An 18477-nucleotide genomic window follows, 5' to 3' on the forward strand; every position below is an offset into this window, starting at 1 on the left:
TTCTGGAGGCTAGAAGTCCAAAATCAGTTTCACTAGGCTGAGACCAAAGTGTCTGCAGGACAACACTCCTTCTGGAGGTTCTTGGGGAAAATCTATTCTTTGCTTTTTCCAGCTTCTGGTGGCCCCTTCCTCTGCCCCTCAAGGCCAGCAGTGTAGCATCTTCCAGTCTTTCTCTGTTCCATTTCATATCGCCTTTTCCTCTGTGTGAAATCTCCCTCTGCCTTCCTCTTACAGGGTTACTTGTGATTGCATTTACAGCCCACCTGGATAATCCAGGGTAATCTCCCCATTTGAAGAGCCTTAATTTAATCACACCTGCAAAGCCCTTTTTCAGTATGTGGTAACATTCACAGCTTCCAGGGATTAGGACCCTGGATTGAGGGGCCATTATTGAGCTTATCATAATGGCCAATGATTGTTTTTAAGAAAAGACACAATAAGAGAACTGGAATGCTGGGGAATCTTCTAGAACATCTAACTGCATTATATGTTCAGTCTTTATTGAGCTCCTTCTGTATGCCCACCTGGGCTGGTGGCTGGGGATATACAGTATACAGGACACACCCCCTGCCTCTGTGGAGTCGCCTGGTCTAGAGCAGGGATGGTCACCCTCGACACTGCTGACATTTGGGGCCAGATACCTCTTTGCTGTAGGGGCTGTCCTGTGCATTGTAGGATATTTAGCAGTAAAGCCATGGCCTTTACTGACCAGATGCCCAGTATCCCACCAGCAGAGTCTGCAGACACTGCCAAACATTCCCTGGGAGGCAGACTCGCCCCGGGTTGCAAACTGTCGGTGTGGGGATGTGGGGTGTAAGCATGCCCATGGCTGTTATGATTCAGTGGGTTTTTTTTGTTTTTTTTTTGCGGTACGCGGGCCTCTCACTGTTGTGGCCTCTCCCGTTGCGGAGCACAGGCTCCGGACGCGCAGGCTCAGCGGCCATGGCTCACGGGCCCAGCCGCTCTGCGGCATGTGGGATCTTCCCGGACCGGGGCACGAACCCGTGTCCCCTGCATCGGCAGGCGGACTCTCAACCACTGCGCCACCAGGGAAGCCCTGATTCAGTGTTTTAAATGCTGTGATTGGCAAAAGCTTGGGCACTTATGCTGGTCAGGGGAGGAAGTGACAGCTAAGCTGAGACCTGAAGGATGGGTAGGAGTTAACTAAGCGGGGGAGGAGCGAGGGGGGGACACATGCAAAGGCTTAGAGGTGAGGTCATGAGTTTAGGGAGCTGAGAATGCTTTAGTGGAGAGTAGTCTGAGCAGAGGCTGGGGCCACACCGGAAGGGCTTACAAGGGAAGTTCTGGAGTTGCACTGTCCATTACAACATATGGGAATGTACTACGTCTGTGCGCTCTGGTGTGGTAGCCACCAGCCGCTGTGGCTGGTGAACACGTGATGTGTGGCTAGTGTGACTGAGGGACAGACATTGGATATTTAATTTTAATAGACACATGTGGCTACTACACTGGACAGTGCAATTCTAGAGTTGGAATCTTCACAATGCAGTGACATGATCAGAATTACACAATAGACAGTGGATTGTAAGAGCAGAAGGAATCGCAAAGCAGAAGCTGGGAGCTTGGGCCAGGGCGCGGGCAGGGGTGATGGAGGGAAGTGGAGGGGCCCAGAGGCACAGAAGAGGCAGAATCAGCCAGCCTCGGTGATGATCAAGATGTGGGCTGCGGATGGGAATAGTCAAGGGTGATGCCCAGGCCTCTGGCCTAGTGACCCAGGTGAAGGAGCACTTATGGGGGAAAGACATTGAGCCCAGAGTCATCTTCATTGGGTTGTGGTAGAATGTTCTAATGGCCAGGTGTGATGGGCAGCAGGGAAGAGAGGCTGGGAGCTCTGGGGGCGTCATCTGGGCTGAATGCAGAGATCGGGGAGGCAGCAGCTCATGGCTGTGTGTGTGTTTGAGAGCTGCCCATCCCAGAATCCTCTGTGTCTAATGCAGATTTCTGGTCCAGGCCTGGACCTGCGTAACCAGATTCACAGGGGATGGGCATCTCTAGTTGATTCTGATGCTCAAGAAGAATATAGGGATGGCTCTAAATCCTGAGCATAAATGAAGTCACCCAGATAGCAGGATGGAAAGGACGTTCTTAACTGGGGTCTATATATGGGCTTAACAGGGTTCAGGAACCCTGTGTAAACTATTATCTAAGTTTCACATGTGTGCTGCTTTAGGAAAAGGACTCAAACTTTAATTACATTGTCAAATGGGTCCATAATCCAAACAAGAATCACTAGTATCAGGTGAGAATTGTTATTTGTCAATTCCATGTTGAAATGGATTCCAGGTTGACTTTGAAGGGAGGTGAAGTGATGGAAGGGGCCCTATAACAGGAGTCTGGGATTTCAGGGCCACTTCTTCCTTTACCACTTGCTGGCTTTGTGATTTTGGACAGTGTTCACCTTGCCTTGTTGAGCCTCGACCCACCTGTATAATGGGGGTACTTGTACCATCCTGACCTCCCCACGTGGTGACTATACAATTTGTTCAGTACATATTTACCCAGCATCTGTGTACAGGTGCTAGCTAAGCCCTGGGGATAGAGACCTGGTCCCTTCCCTTCCTGTCCCTGGTTCCAGGTCAGTGAAGTGCAGTGTGGTGGGGAGAGCACCTTGCAGAATCAGTGAAGGATGTGAGTCCATAGCAGGTAGAGGAAATGTTAGGTATGCTGCCTGTGTTCTTCCCCAGTGTGCTACTCTTTTTTTTCTTTTTTACCTTTTCTTATCATAGAAAAAAAATCCCCACAACATAAAGTTTGTCATTTTAACCATTTTTTTAAGTGTTCAGTAGTGTTAAATATATTCATGTTATTGTAAAACAGATCTCCAGAACTTTTTCGTCTTGCAAATCTGAACCTCTGTCCCCATTAAACACCACCTCTCCATCCCCCCTCCCCTCAGCCCCTGGCAACCATCATTCTTCTTTCTGTCTCTCTAAACTTGACAACTTTAGATACTTCATGTAAATGGAATCTTAGAGAATATGTCTTTTTGTGACTGGCTTCTTTCGCTTAACATAATATTCTCAAGGTTCATCATGTTGTATCACGTATCAGAATTTTCTTCCTTTTAAAGACTGAAAAATATTCCATTGTGTGTATAGACCACACTTTGTTCATCGATTCGTCTGTTAATGGACACTTGGGTTGCTTCCACGTTTTAGCCCTTGCAAATAGTACTGCAATGAATATAGATATGCAATTATCTCTTAAAGACCCTGCTTTCAATTCTTGATATATACCCAGAAGTGGAACTGTTGGGTCATATGATAATTCTAGTTCTAATTTTTTTTTTCTTTCTTTTTTTTTTTTTTTTTACTTTTTGACTGCACCAAGTGGCATGTGGGATCCTCGTTCCCTGACCAGGGACTGAACCCACACCCCCTGCAGTGGGAGCGCAGAGTCTTTGACCACCAGGGAAGTCCCTAGTTTTAATTTTTTGAGGAACTTTCATACTATTTTCCATAACAATTGAACCATTTTACAATCCCAAAAGCAATGCACAGGGTTCCAATTTCTCTACATCCTCACCAACAATTGTTACTTTCTGTTTTTTCAGAGTATCCATCTTGATGGATGTGAGGTGGTATCTCATTGTGGACTTGATTGCATTTCCTGAGGGATTAGTGATGTTGAGCATCTTTTCATGTGCATGTTTGCCATTTGTGTATCATCTTAGGAGAAATGTCTATCCAAAGTCCTTTGCCTAGTTTTTAATCAGGTTATTGGATTTTTTGTTGTTGTTCAGTTGTAGAAGTTCTTTATATATTCTGGATATTAAGCCCTTATGAAATGTATGATTTGCAAGTATTTTCTCCCATTTCATGGGTTGCCTTTCCACTCTGTTGATGGTGTCCTTTGATGCACAGAAGTTTCTAAATTTTATATAGTTCCATTTCTCTATTTTTACTTTTGTTGTCTTTGCTTTTGGTGTCCTATTGTATGTGTGAGTGTATGTTTTTACTGAAATATAATTCACATATCATAAATTCACACTTTAAGATATACAATTCAGTGTGGTTTTTAGTCTATTCACAAGGTTGTGCAATCATCATCACTGTCTAGTTTCAGAATTTTTGATCACCCCAGATGGAAGCCCTGTACCCATTAAGCTGTCATTTCCCATTTCTCTTCCAAGCATCTGGAAACCACTAATCTACTTTTTGTTCCTTTGAATTGGCCTATTCTGGACATTTCATGTAAATGGGATCATACAGTATGTGGCCTTTCATCTGGCTTTTTTCACTGAGCATAATGTTTTCAAGGTTCATCCATGTTTTGGCATGTACTTCATTACTTATTACTGCTGAATAATATTTCATTGTATGGATAGAGTACATTTTTCTTATCCTTCGTAAGTTGATGGGCATTGGAGTTGGTTCTGCTTTTTGGTTCTTGTGAATAACGCTGCTGTGAACATCCACGTACAAGTTTATGTATGAACATATGTTTTCAGTTCTCTTGGGCATCAACCTAGAATCAAAACTGCTTGGCCAAATGGTAACTCTGTGTTTTAGCCATGCTGTGTTACAGACCAACTTTTAGTGAGTACTCTGGGCTTCCAGCTGCCTTGAGGAGCAGGAGAAGCCTGGACTCGAGGTCAGACAGACCCAGGTTTGGATCTTGGTTCCGCCATTCCCCAGCCAACTAACGGCGGTTGTGGGTTAGATTGGCAGACAGCCTCACCAGACACAAACAGGCTTTCATATACACCTGTTTACTTGGGTCTCTAGAAGGTTACGAGGTATAGACACAGCATCTTCATCTCATCGAGGGACTCAGCGGCTACCCACACACACAGCTGCTTGTGCTCTGTCACTACGGGGGCTCTGTTGGGCTATCAGGGACAAGAGCCAGAGACTGTGGGTCACCTTGAGGCATAAAAGCTTCAGTTCTGTTTCCTGCCAACCTTTTCTAGGATTCTGTTCACTGAGGTCCAAGGCCTGCCTGCCAGCCCACAGATCCTCCAACCCAGGGGCAGTTCCACGCCACAAGCAGGCACATAGGACACTGCCATGGGAGACCCAGATCATTCCCAGGCGGGCAGTCCTGATGTTAACCCTTCACTCACAGTGACCTTGAACAAATCAGGGCACCTCCGGATCCCCCATTTTCTCATCTGTAAAATGTGAATGATGTTAGCTCCGTCATAGGGCTGTGTAAAGAGGACTCAACTGGGTGACAAATGTATGTAACGAATCCACGGGACCCCTGACACCTTGTATGTCCTTCATAAATGGTACTTGCTATCATAAGTGTACTTCAGTGTCTTGACTGTGCGGGCAGGGCTGGGGCAGAGGCATGTCCTCAGTTGCAACAGGACATCACACTGGGGTTGTCCCTGGAGCTGGAGACTGTCCCTCATATGGAAAGATTGGTTTATGCTTTCAAGGCACTGTCTTCACAAAATTCATTTGGACCCAAAGGTCGTGGTTTCCAATGGCTTCCCACCCAAAGTAGGATGATGTCCTCTTGCCCCAGGCAGAGTTATTGGATCTGATTTTGGTCTCAGTTATCAGGGCTGGTGTATTGGCAGGGTTTGGTCAGTGTTCCATGGTTGGTCCTCATTCAGCACAGCGGGCATTAAATTGAGGGGAATCCCACTCTCTGGTGTCAGGTGCCACTGGGAGTCACATGTTAGTGGGGCCAGGACCCAAGGCAGAAATCACATAGAATCAAAACTGCCCCTGCAAATCCCCATCTAGCCTGTCAAGTAGAATAACATTTTGTCTTTCAGGAAGTCACCCACCGTCCATTCATCTTCCCATGTTGGATACCAGAGCTGTTCCTCAAAATGAGCTGCAGATGAAATTGTTGGCTGCTTTTTAGGGGAAGTTAGATTGAATGAAAAACAATAGCAAACACTTACTCACCTAGCACTTACTATGCGCAGGCACTGTTCTCAGTGTTTCACTCATAAAATTCATTTAAGCTGTATTACAAACCTATGAAGTCGATACTATGATTTTTATCAATTTCAAGATGAAAGAAATTGAGGGGAAGAGTTGAGGGATTGGCCCGACGTCACACAGTTGTGAAATTGTGGGGTGGGGATTTGAACCCTTAGATCCGGCTCTGGAGTTGCATCTTAGGTTATGCTGTGCTTAGGGGCACAGATGCTCACGCAGGGAGGGATGCTCGGGGACAGGCTCTGCCCTGGGAACGGCATTCTCAGGCCTTCCGTCGTGTGCTTCCTCTGAGGAGTACTTTATATTTTCCTTGTGTACGTGAGAATGTGGAATTGCCCACTCTTTAGATCAGGCTTTCTCAACCCTCGGCACTGTGATACATGGCGCTGGGTGATTCTTTGTGGGGGCTGTCCTGTGTATTGTAGGACTTCAGTGGCATCCCTGGACTTCACCTACTAGAAGCCAGTGACACTGCCTTCTACAGTCGTGACAACCAAAGAAGACTCCAGACATTGCCAAGTGAAGTCCCCTAGGGGCAAAATTGCCCCCGGTTGAGAACCCTGATTTAGATTATTCTCTTGCTCTCTCTGGGGTTTGGATTTGGAGAAATTAAATTTGCATTTGAGGGAACTCAGAGGTCTGAGACCTCTGTGTTTGACCCAGGAGAAGCTGGTGGGGCGGGGGCCAAGGAAGGAGGGGGGCAGGTGATGGTACAGATGCACTTTGGTGGCCGTCCATTATTCCCAGAAATCAACACAAGCACATCTCTAATTGCTACACACACACACACACACACACACACACACACACACACACACACACTGTGCTACAACACACAGATAAGAATAATTTTGGTTTTTCTTTGTTGTTAGGAAGTCTGATTGCCTTGATAAGTCTGATTGCCTCTGGATCCGTTGCCCAGACCCCTGTCCCCAGTGACTTTGGGCAACAAGTCATGCTGCCCCTCTTCCCACTCTAAAATCTATTTTTAAAATATAGAAATAATGACACATAAGCAGGTCTCACCAATGGCTGATGGTTTAAATTTAAGGAAGGTTCATGATTACCAAGGAAAATAATCCGCAGAATCAAGGAACTAGACAGATTTCAGTTCTCTCTTTTTTTTTTTTTAACATCTTTATTGGGGTATAATTGCTTTACAATGGTGTGTTAGTTTCTGCTTTATAACAAAGTGAATCAGTTATACATATGTTCCCATATCTCTTCCCTCTTTTCAGTTCTCTTTGATTAGGGTGAGGGATTACATGTTTTGAAATTAACCCCTTACATCTCCAGCTGCTTTACTTCCCCTTATTTATATTTCTTGTTACCATGAAATTGATTGCATAAGCAGCGCCAGCAATAAAGCCACCAAAGGGAGATTTCTTCTAAACTACGACCCACACAATTGGGGAAGGCATTTGGGACCAGAAGGAGACTTTGGTCAGAAGTTGGTTCCTTGATGTTCAGTATTGGAGCACAGCTGGACTGTGTGGACCTGGAGTGTTTAACTCACTCAATCATTTATTCCAGGGTTGATGCTATTGACATTTGGGGCTGGACATTCTTTGCTGTGGAGGCCTGTCCTGTGCACTGTAGGATGTTTAGCAGCATCCTGGCCTCTACCCACTAGATGCCAGTAGCAGCCCCCTAGTTGTGAAAACCAAAAATGTTTCCAGACATTGCTGGTGGGGAACCCTGAATCACTTCCATTTGAGAAGCACTGATTTATTCTTTCACTCATTCGTTTATTCATTAAGTCAACAAAACCTTTCAAAGACCTTTGCGTGCCAAACACTGTTCTAAGGGCCCCAGAGAAAACCAGACAGGCCTGGTCCTTGCCTTCATGGAGCTGACTTTCTCCTGTCACGGAGAGACGGTGAACACATAAGCAAATATCTAAACAAAGTGACATCAGAGAGTGGTAAGTGCCATGAAAAAGGGGGCCAGGGCTGAGGCCCCTTTAGATTCTAGGGGAGGGTCAGAGGAGGCCTGAGGAGGTGCATTATTTGGTCTGAGACCCAAATATGGAGGAGGAGCCAGGCACGGGAAGATGCACAGGAAGAGACTTCTGGCAGAGGAAACAGCAGGTGCAAAGGCCCTGTGGTGGGAGCATATTCTAGGGATTGTTGGAACCAGGCTAGGGTGTAGAAAGTGGGATAATAGGAGAGGAGACATTTGGAGATTTGTTAGGGAAAGGATGTGGGGGCTTTGAAAATTCTGATGGGAATTTGGAATTTTGTCTGCTTTGATGGGCAATCTTTGGAGAGATTTGAGCAGGGGAGAGGTATGATCTGATTGACACTTGAGAAAGCTGCCCGTGACTGCCAGGTGGCCTGTAGGGGAAGAAAAGCAGCAGGGAGATCTGTTACGGGCTGGTGGAGGGGTCAGGGTGAAAGATGCTGGTGGCCTGGACTGGCTGGACTCCAGGGACACACATGGGATCTTGGCTCAAATTGGTCTTTGTCCAAATTCTGCCAGCTGCTGGGACTTCTGAGATTGGACAGAGATGGTTGAAGGCGGTGGGTTCCAGATGCAGGTTGTGGGACATGCATTCCCAGGAGATGTCAACTTCATCAGCATCCCTCAGGAACTCAGCAAACAAAGGGCCAAAACTTCAGGGTCTCCATCCCTGAAGATTTGACTCAGTAGGTGTTGAGATGGGTGTGAAAGGGTCCTGCAACGTGATTCTGCTGTGCTCCGAGTGACTTGGCGAATTTTTCTAGGTTGTCTATTTCTGGATTAAGTAGGGAGTGTGTGTGTGTGTGTGTGTGTGTTCACCTTCATTGGAGTGGGGTTTGGTGTTGATACAAGGCTCAGCTATATCTTCTGGCAAGTGACGCTAATGACGTTTCCTCAGTAAAGACCAGCTCAATAAATTCGGGTTGGAATCCAAGGGGAAAGGCCTGGGTCTGGCCCTACTCCAGCCCTAAGGAAATTCTCTTCCCACAGGGGCTCAGCCTTGGGTGTTCCACGGCCAATGACTCACTCCTGACTCATTACAGGAGTAAGGAGGCTTCCAGAATGACTCAGAAGCAGCCAGAGATCGTGTTAATGGATCCTTATTTTTTCTGGCATTACAGTACAGATGTATCTCCCCCGCAGATCGTAAAATACTGTAGAATAGGAAGTGCAAAGGGACAGTCAGCCGACTGACTCCAAGCCTCAGACGTACTCTCTTGGGCCATGGAGGTATTTTAAATGAATGCGAATTTATATTTAAATACTGGAACAGGTCACATTAGCAATCTGACTTTCTCAGAATAGATGAGCCACAGGGACAGAAGGCAGATTGGTGGTTGCCAGGGGCTGTGGAGAGGAAAACATGGGGAGAAACTGCCCAATTGGTGTGGGGTTTTACTTTGGAATGATGGAAATGTTTTGGAACGACAGTGTGAAGTATTAAATGCCACTGAATTCTTCACTTTAAAATGGTTAATTTTATGTGATGTGAATTTCACCTCGATACATTTTTTGTATTATTTTTAAATATTACATTTAAATATTTAACATTAAATTAAAATATTTAAATATTTTTAAATATTTTAAAGTATTAAAAAAATACTTTAGACCTTATTTTTTTGGAACAGTTTTAAGTTCATAGCAAAATTAAGGGGAAGGTACAGAGATTTCTCGTATACCCTCCTCCCCGCCTCCCACAAATAGCTTCCCTCATTATCAACATCCCCTGCCAGAGGAAACATTTGCTACAATTGATGAACCTACATTGACACGTCACCATCACCCAAAGTCCATAGTTTACATTAGGGTTCACTCTTGGTGGTGTACCTTGGTGGTTTGGACAAATATAATAACATGTATCCACCATCACAGTATCATACAGAATAGTTTCACTGCCCCCCAAAAACCTGTTCACTCCCTCCCTCCACCCTAATCCCTGATCTTTTTACTGCCACCATAGTTTTGCCTTTTCTAGAATGGCATATAGTTGGAATCATACAGTATGCAGCTTTTTCAGAGTGGCTTCTTTCACTTAGTAATATGCAATTAAATCTTTTTTTTTAACTTTACTCTGGATTGCTGACTTCTTGTGAATGGCTGTTAGATTTGGAAGGGTGGACCTGTCCCTTCAGGGTGAGCCCCAGCTCTCACCCAACGAGCTGACTTATTTCCTACCCCAGCTCAGCCCTCTAAGCACCTTGAGTTTGCAGCACCCCCATCGCCACCCCTCAAGGACAATGGGGAAGAAACAACAATACTCCAACAATAGCATTTCTACTAGGCTTTCCAGAGGTGCAAGAAGCTTTGAGTTGGAATTTCTAATGCTGTAGTTTTCTCCGCAAACCTCTTGAAGTTGATTGAGGGGCCTGTTTGCAGTAGCCCGGCCTTGGGGGTCAGGCTGTACATGGCCATCCTAGCCCACTTACCCTGAGCCCCCGTGTTCCTGCTCATCCCCTGGCCTTTTATATGCTTCACTCTCTGCTGCCTAAATTTGTCCTTTAGGTCTTAAAATATTTTTTGTGTGTGTCCAAATCCCTATTATCTTTTTAAAAAATTAAAAAAATTTTTTATTGAAGTATAGTTGGTTTACAATGTTGTGTTAGTTTCAGGTGTAAAGCAAAGTGATTCAGTTATACTATATATATGTGTGTGTGTATATGTGTGTGTGTATATATATATGTATATTCTTTTTCAGATTCTTTACCCTTATAGGTTATTACAAAATATTGAGTACAGTTCCCTGTGCTATACAGTAGGTCCTTATTAGTTATCTATTTTATATATAGTAGTGTGTATATGTTAATCCCAAACTCCTAATTTAACCTGATCTTAAAATATTTTTTAAAAATTCATTTATTTTTAATTGAGATATAATTCATATACCATAGCATTTACCCCTTTAAAGGCTACAATTCAGTGGCCTTTGGTATATTCCAAAGGTTGTGCAACCATCATTACTGTCTAATTCCAGAATGTTTTCATCACCTGCAAAAGAAACCCCATGTCCTTTAGATCTTCATCCTCATCACTAAGAACCATCCCCTACTCTGAGCTAGGTGCCCCTCCTGTCAGCCCCAGGTGCCCCCGTGTCTACCCCAGCCTGGTGGCCAGCTGTTGTGTCCACCTCTTGGGTTTGCTAAAATGTCACGAAATAGCCAAGAGCCTTGTGGATACCCTGCCCTCATAACTAAAGGATTAGCACCTGGAATAGCAGGGGCAGCTGGGGGCACCCTGCACCACTGTCCATTCTGACAGGATAGTGGCCATGCCATGTTGAATATTTTGATCATGACTCTGCTTACCCCATTAATGACCTTTCAGACTGAGTTGAAATTGCCCATTTGCACATATATACAATGGAATATTACTCAGCCATGATAAGAAACGAAATTGAGTTATTTGTAGTGAGGTGGATGGACCTAGAGTCTGTCATACAGAGTGAAGTAAGTCAGAAAGAGAAAAACAAATACCGTATGCTAACACATATATGGAATCTAAAAAAAAAAAGGAAAAAGGTTCTGATGAACCTAGGGCAGGACAGGAATAAAGACGCAGACGTAGAGAATGGACTTGACACAGGGAGGGGGAAGGGTAAGCTGGGATGAAGTGAGAGAGTGGCATGGACTTATATACACCACCAAATGTAAAATTGATAGCTAGTGGGAAGCAGCCACATAGCACAGGGAGATCAGCTCGGTACTTTGTGTCCACCTAGAGGGGTGGGATAGGGAGGGTGGAAACGCAAGAGGGAGGGGATGTGGGGATATATGTATATGTATAGCTGACTCACTTTGTGATACAGCAGAAACTAACACACCATTGTAAAGCAATTATACTCCAGTAAAGATGTTGGGAAAAAAAAAAAGAAATTTCCCATTTGCTTCCCTCCCCCACATGCCCCCCACCCCAGTGATGTTCACGAGGGCAGGACTTGGTGCATTTGGTTCACTGTACTTCGCTTGGATCTGGCATGGTGCTTGGTAAATAATAGGTGTTCAATAAACGTGGTGCCGTTGCTCTAGGCCCAGTTTCTCAAACTGCCTTATTTCTTAAGCAGTTTTGAAAATCAGTTTAAAGCATCTATAATTAAGTTGACTATGAACTTAATTTTATGTTGTTGGACAATTTAAACTGCAATTTCCATTTTAGTCATCATTTTGAATATCGAATTATCCTGCAAACGATAAACACACATGCACGGCAATTACAAAACTTACTGCTTTCAGGGTGATGGGGAATTTTAGTGGTTGATGAGACCCCAGGTTAAAGAATTGTAAAATATAGCAACAAAATATGTTAAATTGGAAAATCATGTTTGGAAGCAATGTCCTTAAAACGACTTAAAAAACTTTTTACTTTGAAATAATTTCAAACTTACAGGAAAGTAGCAAGAATAGTACAAAGAACTGAGACGTGTCCTTTACCTTGATTCAGCTATTGTTAACACTTTGCTGTGTGTGTGTTTATTTTATGAAGTGTTTAAGAGTAAAATGAACATATAATGCTCACTCCTGAATCCTTCAATGTGTATTCTACGAACAGGATATTCTCTTACATAAACAGAGGACAGTGATTCAAAATGAGACACTTACCTAATCTTCAGTCCATATTCCCATGTCTTTTATTGTAGTTTTTTTTTTCCCAGTTCAAGATCCAATTGGGCTCACCCATTGCATTTAGTTATTCTTTTTTTTTTTTTTTTTTTTTTGGCCACACTGCATGGCATGTGGTATCTTAGTTCCCTGACCAGGGATTGAACCCACGCCCCCTGCAGTGGAAGCGTGGTGTCTTAACCACTGGACTGCCAGAGAAGTCCCTGCAGTTAGTTATTCTTGAGCTTTTCTCAGCCTTTTTCTGTCTTTCGTGACATGGACAGTTTTGAGGAGTAAAAGTTTGCTATTTTGAGGAATGTACCTGAACTTGGGTCTGTCTTATATTATTCATGACTAGATCCAGGTCATGATTTTTGGCAGAAATGCTGCAGAAATGATGTTGTGTTCTAAAAGGCCTTTTTTTCAAGCTCTGTCACTACTAAAGGTGGCCCAGATTTGGCACTTTTTTTGCCCTCCACCACATCTTACCTGCATTTTGCTGCTCAAAGAACCCAGGCTCCTTAGAGAGGAGCCACTTCCAAATCTTGAGGCAGAAACTGGTCAGACTGCATCTGGAACATCCTTTTGTTGCCGGCAAACACAGATATTTTTTAAAGTGTCACAGGCTGTTCTAAAGAAGAAAAACTAGTTTAATGAGGCTCCCACAGTGTTTGCTAAACGAATTAATATGATTTTATTCAATTCTCTCGTTAAATAACCTGTAAGGCTCTTTGTTTCTAAGATGCTATCATTTAAAAATATTATTTTATTGACATATAGTTGAGTTACAACGTTGTGTTAATTTCTGCTGTATAGCAAAGTGATTCCGTTATACATGTGTGTGTATATATATACACATTCTTTTTCATATTCTTTTCCATTATAGTTTATCACAGGATAATATTGAATATAGTTCCCTGTGCTATACAGTAGGAACTTATTGTTTATTCTATGTATAATAGTTTGCATAAGATGCTATCATTTGAAGGTACACTGGTTCAGTTATAGCTCTTGGGGGTGGGGAATAAACACCATATTAATATTTGCATCCTTTATTGGATGCATCCTGATTCCAGACACATTAAAATGGTCAAAAAAGGGACTTCCCTGGTGGTCCAGTGGTAAAGAATCCGCCTTCCAATTCAGGGGACGTGGGTTTGATCCCTGGTCAGGGAACCAAGATCCCACGTGCCGCTGGGCAACTAAGCCCGTATGCCACAACTGTTGAGCTCACACACCTCAACAAGAGAGCCTGTGTGCTGCAAACTACAGAGCCCATGCGCCACAACTACAGAGCCCACGTGCCCTGGTGCCCGGCGCCTCAACGAAGATCTCATGTGCTGCAACTAAGAACTGACGCAGCCAAAAAAATAAGGAAAATAAATAAATATTTTTTTAAAATTTAAAATGGTCAAAAATAAAAATGCAGGGAAAGACAGGATTCTATTTTGCAGATGAGGAAACCGATGCTCCCAAGAGCCAGATTACAGACCCAACCTCACTTAAGGGTATTTGATGACTTCAGATCCTGCCCACTGTTGAGCAGAATCTAGTAGCTAAAGCACATTAAATAGGTGAATTCTACTCTCTGCTTCCAGTGCAAAAAAAAAAAAAAAAAAAAAAGCATCTCACTCAGAGTGAGGGTGACGACAAACGGGAATACAGGTTTCTTACCTCCTTCAACCTCCCTGAGGTACCACCTGCTCTAAGTGCCTTCCTGCTGGCTGACTTCTGCTCTGACCTTCTGGAAAAATCAGTCCTTGGCCTCTCTGCTTTTTTCTCGCCCTCAGTTAATAACTCTGAGTCTCCTGTTTAAAAGAGGTGAGCGTAACTGCAGCTGCCCTCGTGATCTCCCCCCACCACCAGCTGTCTTCAAGTAAGACTGCAACTCTTCATTTTATCACCCGGATTCTTGGAGGAAGCTGACTCTCGTTGCCCTTTCTACCCTTTGAAACCACTGGACAAAACATAATGTGGATTATACAGAGTTTAAACTCTTCAACATTAGAGCCTGTATGTGTTAGCTACTGCTGTATAACAAGTTACCCCAAACTTAGCAGCTTCAGACAACAAACATTTATGATCTCACACTGTGCCTGAAGCTCAGGAAACTGGGGCAGCTTAGCTGGATAGTTCTGTCTCAGGGTCTTATGAGGCTGCTGTCATATTAAGGCTTGACTGGGGCAGGAGGAGCTGCTTCCAAGAGGGCTCCCTCATGTGGCTGTTGGCTGGAGGCCTCAGTTTCTTAGACGTGTGGACCTCTCCATAGGGCTGCTCCCAACGTGGCAGCTGGTTTCCCCCAGGGAAAGCAAGGGAGAGAGCAAAAGAGAGTGACCAAGACAGAAGCCACAGTGTCTTTTATGACCTAATATCAGGTATGATAAACAATTACTTCTAATGTGTACTATCAGTCATGCAGACCAGCCCCAGTGATGCATTGTTGGAGGGGACTGTACAAGGGTATAAATGCCAGGGGGTCGGGATCATGGGGGCCAATTCAGAGGCTGGCTACTTACAGATCCCAGCCCAAAAAAGGAACAAATGCATGTGTGTCTACAGATGTAGACACTGTACTCCAGGCCCTGATGTTAAGTAGGTGTGATTATCCCCATTTTACAGGTGAGGAAACTGAACAAGAAAGGTTGAGTCACTGGTCTAAGGTCACACAGTAAATGACAGAACTGGAATTCGAAAGGCAGTAGTCTGCTTCCTTAAAAAAAAATTATTAAAGAGTTCCAAACGTATACCAAATAGAATAATATAAATGAGCCCCATGTGGCCATCACACAGCTGCAGAAATGATCAACTCCTGAACAATCTTCTTTCATTTATACCCTGCCTCTCCCCCTCCCCCTGATTATTTTGAAACAAACCCCAGACATTACATCACTTCAAACATAAATATTGTGATATCTCTAAAAGATAATAATTGGGTTTTAAAAGCAAAACCACAATAGCATTTTCTCACTTTAAAAATGGTGAACAATTCCCATGATATTTCCATCAAGAAATACCCAGGGTCCAAATTCCCTTGATTGTCTCATAACTTCATTATTTGTTGGAACCACAATTGAATATCTTCCACATTTTGCAATTGGTGGCTGGATTTCTTAGGTCCCTTTTCATCTGTAGATTTCCCAGTCCTCTCCTTGCTCTCTCTCATTTTTTTCCCCCTTTGCAATTGATTTGTTGTTCTGTAGAGCTTCTCACAGTCTGGAAAATTGCTGATCGCAACCCCGATGTGTCCTTTAATCTTTGCCTTTGTTCCCTATGTTTCTTGAGCTTGGTGAGATTCAGGTGTGATATTTTGGGGGCACAGCTGACTTCAAGGGAGGGGGTGAGTTCTTCCATCAGGGGCTCCCAATGCCTGGTTGTCCTCAGCTGCTTCTCTTGAATGCACTAGGGGCTTCAGCATGGTGGCATTCTAACGCTATCATTCTGTCTCCGTTTGTAAGCCGAAGGAATCCAGAACGAGAAACTCCCCCTCTTCAAATATTTAGTCATTACAAGATACACTTTACAGAGAAAAGACATAGTAAATGTTTGATGCTTGCTCTTCATTTTTCCGCTTTCAAGGGATGAGTTTGTTCCCCAGCATCCCCCATAAGGGACCACCGAGGGTTCTGATTAAGCATCACATGACTCACGGGCTGCAACATTCTTATTGCTGCTCAAGTTGTCCCATCTTTGGCCAGTGGGAGGCTCTACCCATTGGCCGCTGAGTCTCTTGACCTGGCGCTCATGGTCTTTGACAGCTTCCTTGCAACCTGGGATGTTCCGATGTCCCAGCCTCATCAAGCTGGGATGGCCTGGAATCGCCACTTCTCCAAGCAGCCCTGGCTCCTTTGGAGAATGGAGTTTAGAAGCCACAGTCTGGTTTCCTCTCCTGTGCCAGCTCTCTGGCTCTGTGGCTAGGAAGTGCATCAAGCAGGGCTGATAGCATCTCTTAGTGGACGTATTTTGGGGATTCACTCTTGTCACCAAGCACGGGTCCCTTTCAGTTGACCTGCAGTTCATCGGGGCAGCCAACAGGAGGGGCAGCTATGAAACTCTGGGCTGAGATTGTGTGGCTGATTCTGCCACTCAGAGCAGCTGCTAGCCCGTAACGCGCCTCCTCCGTGCAAATCAGAAAAGATGGTCCTTCCATGGGCAGGCAGTTCTCTCCAGGGCCTGCAGCTGGAGAGCAGAGCACGCACCTGATTCCAGCAGCGCATCACCTGGGCAATTGCTTCTTTGCTCTGACCCTGGGGCAATTCACTTCACCTCCCTGAGCTCCCGACTCATCTGCAAAATGGCTCTCTGTCCCTTTCCAACCTCGCTTATTTTCTTTGGGCTCATTTGTCCCCAGGCGGGTGTTATGGGTTGACTTGTATCCTCCCCAAAAGCGATATATGGACGTCCTAACCTGCAGTACCTCAAAACGTGACTTCATTTGGAAATAGGGGTTTTGCAGATGTAATTAGTTAAGATGAGGTCATCCTGGAGTAGGGTGGGCCCCTAGTCCTAGATGACTGGTGTCATTATAAAAAGATGGCCACGTGAAGACAAACACTTGGAGAAGGCCATGAGACAACACAGGCAGAGGTTGGAGCGAGGCAGCTACAAGCCAGGGAAGGCCAAGGGTGCCAGTTGTCATCGGAAGGTAGGAGAGAGTCCTGGGATAGAGTATCCCCCAGGAGGAACCAATCCTGCAGGCAGAGATTCTGGTGTTTGTTTTGTTTTGCTTTGTTGGTTTGAGCACAGCGAAAAAGGCAGGTTCTAAGACAACGTGATTTTGGTGTTTGAAGTTGCCCAGTTTGCTGTGCATTGTTACAACAGCCCTGGGAAATGGATACAGCAGTGACTGCTTTCCCCTGTTCCCTGCTACTCCGAGGGTGGTCCATGGACCTGCAACATCAGCATCACCTGGGTGCTCATTAAAATGCATCTCAGGCCCCATCCCAGACCTCCTGAATCAGCGTCTGCATTTAAAAAGAGAGCCGGGTGGTTTGTATGTGGAGAAGCACTGCATTATATAACAGGAAGGTGGCGGAATGATTAGCCCCCAGGGCAAATGCACAGTTATTTCTGTTCATAGTTGGTACTGAACTCTCACTGCCCACCAGGCAGTATCCCCAGCCCTTTATGTACATCATGATTCTCATGTAATCTTCCCGGCAGCTCCGTGCACTCGGTACTTCCCAATGTGTGCACTGCACTACTCCAGGGAACACGATTCACACTGACTATGATGGAATGATGCCCCCTGGTGTTGTGCAACTCAGCATCCCTGACTCTTATTATCCCATTTTATAGATGAGGAAACTGTGACGCACAGCGAGGTTAAGTCACTTGCTCAAGGTCACACAGGTCCTCAGTGGTGGAGCTGGGATTTGAATCTGCTAATTTGTCTCTGAACTTGTACCCAGGACCTTTTACTCACCGCCCAACCCCTCTCTCTAAAGGAGAGCCAGTGAAGGCCGCGTCTTTTCTCCCGCCATTTCTTTTCTCTTTTAAATTGTAAAATGCGCATAGCGTCAAAGTGATGTTTTTAACCATTTTATTTTATGTATTCATTTTTTTGGCTGCATCACGTGGCTCGTGAGATCCTAGTTCCCTAACCAGGGATCAAACCTGGGCCCTTGGCAGTGAAAGTGCTGAATCCTAAACACCAGACCGCTGGGACGTCCCTTAACCATTTTAAAGTGAACGATTCAATGGCATTTAGGACATTCACAATGTTATGCAACCATCATCACTATTCCATTCCAGAGTATTTTTATCACCCCAAAAGGAAACCCCATAGCTGTTAAGCAGACACTCCCTGTTCCCCCAAGCCCCCGGCAACCAGTGTTCTGCTTTCTGTCTCTATGAATTGGCCTATTCTGGACATTTCAAGAATGGAATCCTACAATATGGGGCCTTTTCTGTCTGGCTTCTTTCACTTAGTATGTTTTCAAGGTCCCTCCATGTTGTCGCATGCATCAGTACTCCAATAATTCTTTTCATGTTTTTTTTTT

The 18477-nt window shown here is 44.6% G+C and overlaps 1 protein-coding gene across 1 annotated transcript in view; it reads left to right on the forward strand.

The window, feature by feature from the left end:
* The window catches only part of TVP23A (trans-golgi network vesicle protein 23 homolog A), a 37543-nt gene that overhangs the window by 7514 nt on the left and 11552 nt on the right, over positions 1–18477 (forward strand). The gene's annotated exons all lie outside the window — the stretch shown is intronic.

The sequence above is a fragment of the Aethalodelphis obliquidens genome, unplaced genomic scaffold, assembly GCF_003676395.1.
Source record: "Aethalodelphis obliquidens isolate GAN/ISIS:26980383/991018 unplaced genomic scaffold, ASM367639v1 scaffold18, whole genome shotgun sequence".
Taxonomy (NCBI): Eukaryota; Metazoa; Chordata; class Mammalia; order Artiodactyla; family Delphinidae; genus Aethalodelphis; species Aethalodelphis obliquidens.